Raw genomic sequence first — 7177 nt, 5'->3', positions numbered from 1 at the left:
TCACTCTCATCCATTCTAAGAGAAGCCAGAGGGATCTGATCTGATCACAGCCCTGCTTAAAACCTTCTATAGCAGTGGTTCTCAATCTTCCTAAGGCTGCAACCCTTTCATCCGGTTCCTTATGCTGTGGTGACCTCCAACCATAAAATTTCGTTGCTACTTCATAATTAACTTTGCTACTGTTATGAATCATAATGTGAATATCTGTTTTCCAATGGTCTTAGGTGACCCCTGTGAAGGGGTCATTACCCACAGGTTGAGAATCATTTTCTAGGTCTCCCTTATCTCTCAGAATGAAGAGCCAAGGCCTACCCATGCCTCTGAGGCTGGTGTGAGACAGTCCCCGTCCATTTTTCCAACCTGTGCCCTCCCATGCTGTGCTCTACCAACTGGTTTTGACTCTTCTCACCTACACAAGCATTTTAATATGCCAGGGCCTCTGGAGTGGAGGTTACCTCACCTCTGCATTCTCTTTCCTCTGTCCTTTACCCTCAACATTTAGTTAACTCTCAGTTAACTAATTAAGTGCAAATGACCCTGCAAGCTACATTTTAAGATGAGGAAACAGATGGTTTAAACAGTAACCAAGGACAGGCCCGGCGGCGGCGGCGGCGGCGGAGACAAGCAGACGCAGGTAGGCCTGTGGCAGCGGCCCTCGGAGGTAGACGGGCCCGGCAGCGGCGACAGGGACATACAGGCCCAGCGGCAGCCGGCAGAGACATACAGACCCAGCGGCAGCTGACAGGGACCACAGGCCCTGCGGAGGACCGCAGAGGTAGACAGGCCCAGGGACGGAGACAAGCAGACGCAGCTTGGAACAGGGACGCCCCAAACCCCAACACCTGGGGAAGAAGCTATCTCCGTGGGTCAGAACCAGAACGAATCTGAACACTCCATCTGAGGACAACCCAGGGCCCAGCTGCTGATCCTGTGAAACCCAACAACTTGGAGGTGTTGGTGAGACTAACCCGCTCAGCTGAAACCCACCTGGGAGAGGATTCAGATGCCTACAGTTGGAAGTCTGAAGAAACAAGATCAGCTGAGGAGTTGACAAATGAACAAAACGTGACCTGGGAACACAGAAGAAGGCGCTACCCAGCCACCAAACCAGATCACCAGAATCATAAGTATATACTTCACCGACTGAAATCAGCTGCCCCTGAAGAAATAGCCCAATAGCACCAATTTAACCAAGAACCCCTACTAAACCAAGACTAAAAATTAGAACAAGAGAGGCACTCTCAGACACAGACACCACCTGCACCGCACAGAGGAAGAGATGAGTAGACGCCGGTGCAAAAATACAGGCAACAACATAAAGACCTATATGGCAACATCAGAACCTAGTGATTCTACACATGCAAAACCTGAACATATCAAGACAGAAGAAACAGAAGAAATCAACCCTAAAAATGACTTTAAGAAGATGATAGAGGGCCTTAAAGAAGAAATAAAACATTCCCTCAATGAGGAAATAAAAACTTTCCTTAAAGAGGAAATGAAAAACTCCATTAAAGAGGAAATAAAAAGTAAGCAAATAAGTAAATAAATAACAAGGCCAGGTATGATGGCACAGGCCTTTAATCCCAGCACTCTAAAGGCAGAGGCAGGCAGATCTCTGTGCGTTCAAGACTAGCTTGATCTACATAGTGAGTTCCAGGACAGCCAGGGGTTTGTAGAGAGAGACTGTCTATAAATAAACAAACAAATAAATAAGTAAGTAAATAAATACCAACAATAATTATCTATCCTATTAAGCCATATAAAGAAATAGACAGATGGGGGGGTCCATAGAGCGCTTTAGAAAGAACTGTTGGAGTCAGGCGATGGTGGCACACACTTTTAATCTCAGCACTTGGGAGACAGAGGCAGAAGGATCTCTGTAAGTCCGAGGCCAGTCTGATCTACAGAGCTAGTTTCAGGACAACCAAGGCTGTTACACAGAGAAACCCCGAAAAAACAAAAACAAAAAACGAAAAGTCAGTAAAGTAGATGGAGACAGATCACAAAGGCATTTATTTTACTCAAGGTACAGTTCTAACTATGAACCAGGCCCTGGGCTCCATCAGCAGCACCGAGGGGATGGGAAAGGAAGCAGTTATGATCTAATTAGCATCATGGGGTTGCATGGAATACAGACCCACTGAAACTTCCCAAAACTGTTAGAAGAATCCAGTTCCTTAGCTGTCCCTGTGTCACCAAGGAGTCAGGCTGTGAGCTAACGCTCTCATTATTTTCAAAATTGCAACAGTCAGCCCTGATTGTCCAAGTCACTCTGAGTAAACATCTGCTGTCTGCAAGGGCCCAGGCGGTGGGTTTTCTTGTCTGTGGTTTTAATGAGCAGCAGCAGCTCTATTGGAGAGGTTTGTAGCAAGCAGAAGTGGGTCTCAAATGCACACTCTACCTGTCTCTTCCACCATGTCCAGCTCTAGCTCCTGCTAAGAGCAACAGTTGCATCCGAGTCGTATTTTTTCTAACATGCTCTGAACCAGCCTCCTCATGACCCACAGAAATGCAGTGCCAGGGAGGGGTCCCCTTCTCCAGAGATACCACTACCAGACCAACTGCAATCCCATTTCAGAGCTCTTGATTTTCAGCTCTGTGGAGTCCTTTCTCCAAACTAATTCTAAGAGTTAATTAAATTTCTCTCTCTCCCTCCCTCCCTCTCCCCCTCCCCCCAGTGTGCGAGCATGCACACTCTGCAGAGAAAGAACTCATGTCTGATACCAGCTGTTCTTTGCTATGCGTGGAGAGTTTCTTCCCACGCATGTCCAGGTTAATATTTCCCTCTTCGATCCTCTGCCCTATAAATTGCCATTCGCCTCAAGGCCCTCTGGTCTTTGTGTCTTCAGCTCTTTGGGTTGTGCATTTGCTCCTGCCCCTCACCTTAGCACTTCAAAATCTGCCCTCAGGCAAAGGCTGGGGAGATTGTAGGGTTTATCTTACTGGTTCCATCTCAGGGACCACACCTGGCACTAACTATGGGTCTTTGTTGGGATACAGTTGCTTCCTGTAGGTGTCCAGTTTTCTAGCTGTTTATACCAGAAAGCCAAGTTCCATTTCAATTTTTTTTCCCCACAGCCAAGACAGAAGTCTTTGCCTTGATTTCCAGTCTGAATCAATATCTAACCTAAAACACCTATATTAAAAGAGGTGTATTCATGGCTGGTTTGCAAAGTGACCATGATTGGTAGTTATTGGTTGGTTGCTTTGCTTGTCTTCGCTCTTCTGGAGCTGCTGGGACCTCAGAAGGACCTTGCCCAGCCTTTCATGAATTTGTGGAGGAGACTCCCAGAATGGAGATTTTGTCATTCCTTAGATACAATGTAGCCAAGATTGGGAGTTATATTCTCAATGCATTACTAATGGGAGCCAAGGACAAAAACCTCTCTAAGGACGATCTCTATCCAAACCCAAAGCCTGAGGTATTGTACATGATCTACACAAGAGTCTTACAAATTACTGTATGGGGTCCAGCTGGAACACTTCTACATGATGCCAGTGAACGTAGAAGTCATGTATCCACATATACTACAGGGCTTTTTACCAATCAACAATTTATTTTTTCATCTGGACTCCTTCATGCCCATCTGCCGAGTGAATGACTTTGAGATCTCTGATATTCTGTATCCAAAAGCCAAACAGACAGTTCGGTTTTTGAGTAGCGTTATCAACTTTATTCACTTTAGAGAAGCATGCCAGGAGACGTATGAAGAATTTCTTTTGCAAAAATAAGTCCTCTATGGACAAAATGCAGCAGTTAAACCGTGGGCACCAGGAAGCATTAATGAAACTGAAGACACTGGAGTCAGTTCCAGCTGCAGAGCAGGAAGAGTCCGGGCAGCTTCTGGATGATGTTCAGGAGCTGCAGCGCTTGCTGAACCAGGAGTTTAGGCAGAAAACGGCAGTGCTGCAGGAGGGGATTGCTCAAAAGAAATCAGATTATTTCAGGAGAAAACAAGCATTTGAATGAACTAAAGTTGTTAGTGGTTTCTTTGAAAGAAATTCAAGACTGCTTGAAAAGCAAAGCTGTGAACTCACCCGAGAAGGTAAAAGACCCTGTCCAGAAGCTCCAGAATTCCTAGCAAGGAGTGATGGAGAAGTATGAACTCTATAGAGACTCTGGATGACTTGCCTCCTTGTCAGCTGGAGGTGCAGATGTATCAAAAGAAAATCCAGGACCTTGCCGATAACAGGGAGAACCTAAGGGGCATCTTGAAGGAGAGTGTTGCTAGAGTTTTCCTGCCTGGCCCACAGCAGGACAAATCTTTGTCACCCACCAGTCCCACAGCCGCTCAGACCCAACCAAGTAAACACAGAGACTTATATTGTTTACAAACTGTATGGCCATGGCAGGCTTCTTGTTAACTGTTCTTATAGCTTAAATTAATCCATTTCTATAAATCTATACCCTGCCACACGGCTCATGGCTTACAGGCATCTCTTCATGCTGCTTGTCATGGCGGTGGCTGGCAGTGACTCCTTCTGCCTTCCTGTTCTTTCTTTTCTCCTCTCTGTTAGTCCCGCCTATACTTCCTGCCTAGCCACAGGCCAATCAGTGTTTTATTTATTGACCAATCAGAGCAACTTGACATACAGACCATCCCCCAGCACAGCCAAGTGCAGACCATCTCAGACACCTGCACTCAGGCCCATGGTCCTAATCATCCTCTATGCAGACCTGCTGGGTAAAGCCACGAGGAACCCGAGAATGGGCTCCCACAGGACATACAGAACATCCCACAGCACTCCCCCCCCCTTTTTTTCAAAAAGGAAGGTTTTAACCTTAACAAAGTAAAATTACATTAATTTGGGAATTTGGGTGTAGCTTCTCTTACTACTTCCTGCTAGAGGGGGGTGCTGTATCTTATGGGGATACAAAGAAAATTTTCGGATTATGGAATAGTCCATGAGGCTGTATTGTCTGAGTCAGTTGCTTTCATAACCATTCTGGATGTTGGATCATCTGGGCCATGGTGTCATCGGAGACCTTTCAGGGGGTCTTGGCTGGTCAAACCTGATGTATCTTAATCTGGAACAAATCCATAGCCTCTGGCTTTCTGTGGGAACAAAAGCAGAGTCTCCTTTCCAAAGCAACACATCCTTAGACATAAATTTCGAAATTGAAATACCTTTAAAATATACACATTTATTTAACTGAGCAGTCTTTACAATCAAATGTCTTTCTGCAGTTAAAAATCCCAAAGACAATATAATCCAGACTCTCTGTGTGATATCCATCTTTACATGGCTTATTTTTATATTACTTTTACTTTCTCTTTAAAGACTTTATTTTTTAAAAACTTTCTATTTCTTTATATAACTATGTTCCTTTTCCTCTCTCTTCCAAGCCTATGTACATTTTTACACACATTGTAAAGCATTTAAAGTTTTGTTCTACCTGAATCTGTCTTATTGTGAATCTATTGCTTTAAACTGCAGCATTTGTGACTGAAACAGCACTATGGCTGCTGGCTCCGCCCACCTCAGCTTCCCAACATGGCGGTGGTACGTTTACTGCCAGCTCTGGGAGCTATCGTGGGTCTATGCTTTTATCCAAGCAGCGTGTAGGCCAGAAACCTCTTTTTTTGTTTTGTACTAGCAAAGGCTAAATCCACCATGCAGCTTAATGTGCCACTTGCAGAGGCCTCATTCCCACCATACTGCAGGTCGAGCACACGCACTAAGAATGCACCAGTAGCTCAAACTGGCAGCTGCTGCTCATTTGAGAGAGACAATTAGGAAGCTGTTTTCAGCTCCGTTTTAGAATCTTTTCTCAGGTTTTAGGTAGAAACTCTTGCCAACACGTTGGGCGCCAAATGTAGATGTAACCAACCATCTTATTAAATAAGAAACACAGAACCAATGCAAAGAAGAAAGCCAAGAGGTCAGAGCTAAGAGCTAAAACCTCACCCTTCCTCCTGCGGTGGTCCTATCTCTCCGAACCAGAGCTACTTCCTGTGTGTCTGTCCTTTTATAGTGTTTCTGTTCTGCCTTCTCATTGGTTGTAAATCCAACCACATGACCACCTCCTCATGGCCTGTCTGTATAGACCTCCAGGGATTCTATGATTGGTATTGAGATTAAAGGCGTGTGTATCCAATACTGGCTGTATCCCTGAACACACAGAGACTTACCTAGCTCTGCCTACCAAGTGCTGGGATTACAAGTGTACACCACCACTGCCCTGTTTTCCTATGGCTTGCTAATAGCTCTGACCCCTGGGCAACTTTATTTATTAACATACAAATAACATTTGAATACAAATAAAATATCACCATAGGAGAGCCTGAACTCGGAGGACCAGATTGAAAGTGATTCACAGAATGAAGGAAACAGAAGGCTGAAGAAAACTCCCTCAGAACACTGATGACTGTGAAGGAGGAGAAGCTTGCCACTGCACGCTTCAAGATGAAGGAGAATCAGGAGGACCTGAAGCAGTCCAAGCAGACAGTGATCCAGGATTGCAATAAAGTTCAAGAAAAAAAGAGGAGCTGTCTGTGAGCAAGTAACCACCATGGATCAAGAGATCATGCTGATTAAAGCTGGTTAGCGGACGTCGCTGGTACTTCTATTGGCATCACTGTAACCATGCCGAAGGGAAACGGGAAGGCGGTGTACTGGAGGGCTGGCTGCCTGTGTGGACCAAGGCCGCACTCTGAACAGCCTCTTCTTCAGCTCCGCAGTCTTCTATTCTAGCACGACACCCCTCCGTGGTCTTCTCAATGCCCTCCTGGGACTTCTGACATAGAAAATGCATAAAAATAATAACCTGATTTCTGTTAAGAGCTTTGAAAGCATAGAAACTGAATTCTGGGGTGTAATGGTTAATCTTCGCTGTCAACTTGTTGGGATTTTTTTGTTTGTTTGTTTAAGAAAGGGTTTCACTATGTTGCCCTGGTTGTCCTGGAACTCATTCTATAGACCACCAGGCTGGCCTCCAACACAGAGATTCTCCTGCCTCTACCTCTCAAATGTGGAGATTAAAGGTGTATACTACCATACCTAGTACTTGCTGAGGTTTAGAATCACCATGAAAATACACTGCTGGGTGTGTATGTAAGAGTGTTTCTACGAGCTGGGCAGTGGTGGTGCACGCCTTTAATCCCAGCACTTGGGAGGGAGAAGCAGGAGATCTCTAAGTTCGAGGCCAGCCTGGTCTATAGAGTAAGTTCCA

The 7177-nt window shown here is 45.2% G+C and overlaps 1 pseudogene; it reads left to right on the top strand.

The window, feature by feature from the left end:
- The first annotated feature begins 3296 nt into the window (after positions 1-3296).
- On the top strand, positions 3297-6553 carry LOC102915439 (kinetochore protein Nuf2-like; annotated as a pseudogene).
- The last annotated feature ends 624 nt before the right edge of the window (positions 6554-7177 follow it).

Source organism: Peromyscus maniculatus, chromosome 11 (assembly GCF_049852395.1).
Source record: "Peromyscus maniculatus bairdii isolate BWxNUB_F1_BW_parent chromosome 11, HU_Pman_BW_mat_3.1, whole genome shotgun sequence".
NCBI lineage: Eukaryota > Metazoa > Chordata > Mammalia > Rodentia > Cricetidae > Peromyscus > Peromyscus maniculatus.
This window is presented reverse-complemented; position numbering and strand designations above follow the sequence as displayed.